Below are 8053 nucleotides of genomic sequence, written 5' to 3' on the forward strand. Positions count from 1 at the left end.
CACTATTTATATGGGGTCCGGTGTACCATATACACGGATCACAAGAGCCTGAAGTACTTGATGGATCAGCCCAACCTGAATATGCGACAGAGGAGATGGCTGGATGTGGTAAAGGATTATGATTGCGAGATCCTGTACCACCCGGGAAAAGCCAACGTAGTGGCCGATGCCTTGAGTCGTAGGGCAGAGAGTGTTTCGATGCGTGACATTTGTATGAGGTTGATGGTGATGACTCCGGTGTTGGACACCATTCGAGGAGCTCAGACCGAGGCCGTTAGGCCAGAAAACCAGAAGAGAGAGCGGGTTGTCGGGAAAGTATTAGAGTTCGTCACCGATGGTCGGGGACTTATGACATTTCAGGGTCGGATCTGGGTACCGCATGTGGGCGGAACGCGTACCATTTTGATGGAAGAGGCTCATCGATCGAAGTTCTCGATCCATCCCAGGGCCACTAAGATGTATTTGGACCTGAAAAGGGAGTATTGGTGGCCCTGTCTGAAGAGGGACGTTGCATGGTTCGTGGAGAGGTGCCTAACTTGTTGCAGGGTTAAGGCCGAGCATCAGGGACCGCACGACAAGTTGCAGCCGTTAGAGATTCCCGAGTGGAAGTGGGAACAAATTGTCATGGACTTTATCACCAAATTGCTAAGGACCGCGAGGGGCGTCGATGCAATTTGGGTGATTGTAGACCGGTTGACGAAGAGCGCTCATTTCCTTGCTATTAGCGAGAGCTCTTCCGCAGAGAGGTTGGCAGAGATGTATGTGAGGGAAGTGGTAGCACGGCATGGACTACCGATCTCGATTGTCTCAGACCAAGATGTGCGTTTCACCTCTAGATTCTGGAAGAAATTCCATGAGGAATTGGGTACTAGACTGCATTTTAGTACCGCGTACCACCCCCAGACTGACGGACAGAGTGAGCGGACGATTCAGACGCTCGAGGATATGCTCTAGGCATGTGTGTTGGACTTCGGTGGGAATTGGGACATGTACTTACCCTTGGCGGAATTTTCCTACAACAACAGCCATCATTCGAGCATCGGTATGCCACCCTTTGAGCTGTTGTATGGAAGGAGGTATCGGACCCCCATTTGTTGGGAAGGAGTTGGGCAGCGTGTTATGGGTAGTACCGAGATCGTGCTTCAGACGACCGAGCAGATTAAGCAGGTCAGGCAGAGGTTGTTGACCGCTCAGAGCCATCAAAAGAGTTATGCGGATAGGCGCCGGTCCGAGCTCGAGTTCCAGGTCGGCAACCTTGTACTCCTGAAGGTCTCTCCATGGAAAGGAGTGATCCGATTCAGGAAAAGGGGCAAATTGGGGCCCCGATATATCGGTCCTTTTCGAGTGATGGTGAGGGTAGGCCGGGTAGCCTACCGGTTGGACCTACCTGCAGAGTTAGGGCGGATCCATGACACTTTCCATGTATCGCAGTTGCGGAAGTATATAGCAGATGAGTCGGCAGTGGTGCCATTGGAGGACATTCAGGTGGATGCGAGACTGAATTATGCTAAGAGACCGGTGGTGATCAGGGATCGGAAGATCAAGATTTTGAGGAACAAGGAAGTGCCTCTGGTTTTGGTTCAGTGGCAACATCGGAAGGGGTCCGAGCTGACTTGAGAGCCAGAGCGTGAGATGCGTGAGCAGCATCTGGAGTTATTTCCAGAGTGAGACTTCGAGGGCGAAGTCCGATTCAAGTGGGGGAGAATTGTAACAGCCGGATTTCCAGGTATATTATTTTATTTAATTATTTTGGAGTTTGTGAAGGAACTCAGGGAGTTGGAGCCAAGACCTGCCGAGTAGGGTTGCGGATGTTCATCCGGGTTCACGTCCAGACTCGGCGAGTCCACGCTGTTTAATGAAACCCTAATTCCCCAGGTTTGGAGCCTATCTAAGGCCACTTATAGCCTCTCATTGCGGCTACCAATCCCTTGAGAGAACCCTAAGTGAGCCAAATCGTTGTGAGGAAGAAGAAGTCACTTTTGATCCTTGTACCTTTGGTTTAGCAAGAAGGAGGTGAACTAGAGCAAAGGGGAGGTGCAATTCTAGTAGTTCCAGAGTTCAGAGACTTCATTTTGAGGTAATAGTTCGAACCTCCTTCAGTTTTGGTGTTGATCATTAGAGTTAGGGTTTTCTAACCCCTTTGGAGAGTGATTATGTGGAGCAAATGGTCCCTCTTCGAGTTTGTGCCTTGGATCTGGACTCAAAGAGGTCTAGAGACCTTAACCCTTGGAGCTTTATGAACCAGTTTGGGGTTATTGGACTTAGGTTGCCATTTTTGGGACAAAATCTCCTTTTGATGCCTTGTTGTTGTTATACAAGCATCAAGTTTCGAACTTTACGTGACATTCATGCTTGGGAAGGCCAGATCTTTGATTTAGGGAAACAGATCTGACCTCGAGGCCAGTAGAGTTTGTGCATGGCATGAACTCGCCGAGTTGTTCCTGAGACTCGGCGAGTAGGGTTAGGGTTTCACGTAAATTGCTCAGTGAGTAGACTTGCCAAGTTGGGGGATGACTCAGTGAGTCAGAAGGGAGTTAGAGGACTAGAGTTCAAGGCGGTACTCGCCGAGTTGTTCTTGAGACTCGGCGAGTTGAGTCGTGGTGGCCCCGCGATTCATGCCTAGTATGGCTTGTCAAGCTTAGGGAGGGACTCGGCGTGCCAAACGGGACAAAGTGTTAGAGAACATGTGTGAACTCGCCGAGTCACCAGGGTGCACTCGGCGAGTAGGGTCAAAGTGTGACCATTGACTTTTAGGGTTTGGTCAATGGAGTACTTGTGTCGAGAGGGGAGTAAAATAGCCTTTTACCCTCCTGAGGGTGCCAATGGCAGGACGAGTCTAGTTTCGAGAGTTATATTTATAAGAGTATTTACTTTATGTGAATAGGCGGAGACTAGGCAATATTTCTACCAAGTCAGAGATTTACCGAGACGCCTGAGGTGAGTCTTCTCACTATACTTTACCTAGTGTGGTAACAGAGTTATGTGATAGAGTATTTTAGAGTTATATGCCAGTGTAATTGCATGTTATTTATGTGCTATGATTTATTGTGATATGTGCTATGTATGATTCAGAGTTAGGACCTTTGGGTCCACAGAGATAGGACCTTCGGGTCCACAGAGTTAGGGCCAGAGGGCCCATAGAGAGTTGGGGCTGGAGGGCCCTACTGAGACACATAGACCTGAGGGTCAACAGAGTTATAGCCTCGAGTGGCTATTATGTGATAGAGTGGTATTTTGGGGAACTCACTAAGCATTTATGCTTACAGTGTTATGTGTTATGTGTTTTAAGTACCAATGATGATCGCGGGAAGGCGCCGACATGATTCGTACACACGCACACTGGAGTTTATATATATATATATATATATATATATATATATATATATATATATATATTGATCTTGGGTTTTGTACTGATACAATGTTGATACAATGTTTTATTTATGATTACAAATGATATTTTATGGGTTACAAACGTGAAAAATTGTTCAAATTTTTACGATGATACATTCTCGGGGGTCTCGGGGCATGTTTCGAGTGCTAAAATTGATACCGGGGCATCAGGGAAAGTCAAAATGAAGAAAATATGGAAAAAGGGGCCAAAACTGGCAATTTTCTAAAATTACCCAGGAGATCTCGCAGGCTTCTATTTATAGGGCGAGGGGCTCGGATCCGAGGGCTGAGAAGAGTCCATGTCGCAGCTGCGAGGCTCGGTCAGGAGGGAGAAGCATGGCTCATGCTAGCTTCAGACATTTGGCAGGAGAAGCGAAGGCCACGAGGCCGCTGTGAGGCTCGGGCGTGGCACCGGGTGCGAGGCTGGTAGGCGAGACGTGGATCGCGTCGAATTGGCCACCGATGCGAGACGTGTCTAGTTCTTACTGGACCTCGGCCTCGACGAATCAAAAGAGGACACGAAGCGGACTCGGCTGCGAGGCGCATGTCGGATGCCTATTGGATTGATGCTCTGGGCGAACCGAACTGCAACGCGTGTCGGACACGAGGCGAGATCTCGCGAGGCTGGCACTATTCATGCGAAATTTCTCGGAAATTGAGCCCCGAACTTCTAAAATCCATAACTTTCGCATACGATCTCCATTTTTGACGTTCTTTATATGCACGCGTAGCTAAAATTACGCTCTACAACTTTCGTTTAGACTTCGTTGGCTAATTTTGACTTTATTTTTAATATTATTATTTTTAACAGACCGGGACAGGAAAATCCGTTAAAAATTCATAACCTCTTCATCCGACATCCGTTTTCGTCAGACTTTTTACCGTTGTACTACAAATGATGAGACCTTCAATTCTCGTTTAGGATGTATCGGTCAAATATCGCTCGATCTAAAATTCGAAGTTTTAGCTGTCTACTACTAAGTTGAAACTTCGAAAAATCATAACTTCCTCATACGAAGTCAGATTTTGGCATTCTTTTTTATCGAATTTCTCGGTTTAAAGAATACTACGACTTTCATTTAGATCACTAAGGCCTAAAAGTAGTTTATCAAAAACTCACTTTTTACGTCATTCGGCGCCGTGTTGGTTTTATTGCGGATCTTCGATTGGTCATAACTTCTTTGTTATAACTCGGATTTCGACGAGATTTTTGCCTACAAGTTTCTAACGAGATTATTTACAACTTTTAATAATAAGATTTTACTTATTTAAAATTTTATATTTTTGCTAAATTTTCATTAGTTGGCTATTAATAGGAATCTCATAAGACTTCTAATATTTTATGAGTGATTCTAAACATACTTTTACTTCATTTCTAGTAAAAATTAGCTGTTAGAACTCAATACTCAATTTTATTCACTTTTAATAATAACAACACACAATTTCAAAACGTGTATGTTACATATTGGAAGGATTAATAACCATAGGAAAGGATCACTTACTTTCTTTGAAGATTTGGAAGCAAAAACTTATGCTTTTTAATAGAGAAATAAGCTCTAAGACTTCAAAAGGGAAAAGAGTGATCAAAATGATCATCCACCATATATATAGGGATGGGTTCACGGTCACCTTGACCGTAAACTCAAGGTCTCGACCATAAACTCCTTTATGAGGAGGTTTATGGTTGCTAGGTAGTTTATAACTTAAACTGACACTCCCAAATGTCGATTCCTTTAATGTACTAGGCTTTGAATACTCAAGATAGGTTCTAAACAGTGATAACTGAAAGCAAAACGAATCCAAAACTGATAGGTTCGAATGTTTACACAAATTAGAAATTATGGGTTGTCACATCATCCCCCCGTTAGAGGGAATTTCGTCCCGAAATTAGAGTTTAAGCAACTTAGTTATTACAAATAACTAAGTAAAAAGATGAGGACATTTAAGTCTCATTTGATCCTCGCGCTCCTAACTGAATTCAGGTCCTCGCTTGGCATTCCAACGAACCTTCACTATCGGGATACGACTTTGCTTCATTCGCTTTACCTCTCGGTCCATGATCTCCACAGGTCTTCCACGAAGTTGAGGCTCTCATTTATCTCGATCTCATAAAGAGGGATTACAAGAGTCTCATCTGATAGACAGTTTTTCAAGTTCGAGACGTGGAAAGTAGAATGTATGTTACTAAGTTCACGAGGTAGGTTGAGTTTGTAAGCTACAGGGCCGATTCTAGCGATGATTTCGAAAGGCCCTATGTAGCTTGGATTTAGCTTTCCATGCTTTCCGAAGCGTATCCAGCCCTTCCAGGGAGAGACTTTCAATAATACTCGGTCTCCTACCCAAAGGTTTCCTTCTCTTGTCTGCGTAGCTTTTCTGTCGGTCTCTAGAGGCTTTTAATCGCTCACGAATCTGAACGATCTTCTCTGTCGTTTCCCTTATGATTACCGGACCGGTGAGAGTGTTGTCAGGAACTCATCCTTTAGCTAGCTACGTGTCGCCGACTTCAGCCCAACACAGAGGTGATCTGCACTTTCGGCCGTAGAGAGCTTCAAATGGAGCTACCTTTATACTCGTGTGATAACTATTGTTGTAGGAAAATTCAACAAGGGGTAAATGAGTATTCCATGCCTTTCCAAAGTCGATCACATAGGCTCGCAACATATCTTCCAAGGTTTAAATAGTCCTCTCACTTTTTCAGTCGGTTTGCAGATGGTAGGTTGTACTCATGTCCAGCCTAGTTCCTAGGGAACTTTGTAGTGACTGCCAGAACCTTGAAGTGAATCCACTATCTCTATCAGAGATGATGGATGTAGGAAGACCATGCAGTCGTACTATCTCTTTGATATAGGTTCTTGTTAGCTTCTCCATCTTTTCAGTTTCTTTGATAGGCAGGAAGGGTGCGGACTTCGTCACCTGTCAACGATCACCCATATGGTATCGAGACCAACCGTTGTCTTGGGCAACTTGGTTATGAAATACATCGTGATCCGCTCCCACTTCCAGTCTGGTATCTCTGGTTGTTGCAGTAAGCCTGAGGGTTTCTGGTATTCGACCTTAACCTTTGCGCAAGTAATGCATTTACTCACGAAGGTAGCAATCTCTGCTTTCATGTTAGGCCACCAGTATAGTTTCTTTAGGTCAAGATGCATTTTATCTGAACCTGGGTGAACAGAATATCGAGTGTTGTGTGCCTCGGTCATGACCACGTCTCTGAAGCCACCGAGTTTTGGGGTCCAGATCCGATCCATGAGGTATAAGGCTCCAGCACCCTTGACTTTTAAGTTTTTATCCATCCCTCTTGGGGATTCACCCGCCACATTTTCAGGTTTCAAGGCTTCGAGCTGAGCCTCCTTAATTTGTGTGGATAGATGAGAATGGATAGTTAAAGTCAATGATTTGACTCTGCGACCTGAGTATTCTTTCTGACTTAGGGCGTCAGCTACTACGTTGGCTTTATCGGGATGATAACGAATTTCACATTTGTAGTCATTGAGTACCTTGACCCACTGTCGTTGTCGCATATTGAGCTCCTTCTGGTTGAATATGTGTTGCAGGCTTTTGTGGTCTGTAAAGATAGTGCTTTTCGTGTCATACAGGTAGTGTCTCTAGATCTTCAGAGCAAATACTACTTCTCTTAACTCGATATCGTGTGTGGTGTAGTTGACTTCGAGTGTCTTCAGCTGTAGGCATAGGCGATGACCTTACCTTGTTGCATCAGAACACAACCGAGTCCTTGGTTGGATGCATCGCAATAAACTATGAAGTCTTCTATCCCTTCTAGGAAGGATAGTATCAGTGCGCTGCATAAGGCTCGCTTCAATGTTTGGAAGGCTTTCTCTTGTTTCTCTTCCTAGTCAAAGGCCATGCCTTTCTGGGTCAATGTTGTCAGCGGCTTTGCGATTCTAGAGAAGTTTTGAATAAACCTGCGATAATAGCCAACGAGACCTAGAAATTGACGAATCTCTATAGGGGTCTTAGGAGTTAACTAGTTCTTAATGGCTTTAATTTTGGAAAAAATGAATTCCCTCTTTGCTAACCACATGACCTAAGAATTTGATTCTTCGGATCTAAAATTCACATTTAGAGAACTTCGTGTAGTGTTTCTCCGATCGTAGCGTTTCCAAGACTTGACACAGATGTTAACTATGCTCCTCCTCACTACGAGAGTAGATAAGTATGTCATCGATGAAGACGATAATGAACTGATCCAAGTAAGGATGGCACACCCTATTCATTAAGTACATGAACACTGCGGGTGCATTAGTCAATCCGAATGGCATCACTACGAACTCGTAGTGTCCATAATGAGTTCGGAAGGCTGTCTTCGGAACATCCTCCTCTAACTCTCGTAACTGATGATACCCGGATCTCAGGTCTATCTTCGAAAAGTAACCTTCCCCTTGGAGTTGATTAAACAAATCGTCAATGCGAGGCAGAGGGTAACGATTTTTGATGGTTAACTTGTTGAGTTATCGGTAATCGATGCACATACGGAACGATCCGTCTTTCTTCTTCACGAACAAGACCAGTGCTCCCCAGGGCGAGATGCTTGATCTAATAAAGCCCTTGCTGAGCAGTTCGTTTAGCTGGCCGGACAGTTCTTGCATCTCAGCTGAGCTAGACGATAGGGGTAGCTCCAGGAACTAAGTCAATCCTGAAC

Source organism: Lactuca sativa, chromosome 8 (genome assembly GCF_002870075.4).
Source record: "Lactuca sativa cultivar Salinas chromosome 8, Lsat_Salinas_v11, whole genome shotgun sequence".
Classification (NCBI taxonomy): Eukaryota; Viridiplantae; Streptophyta; class Magnoliopsida; order Asterales; family Asteraceae; genus Lactuca; species Lactuca sativa.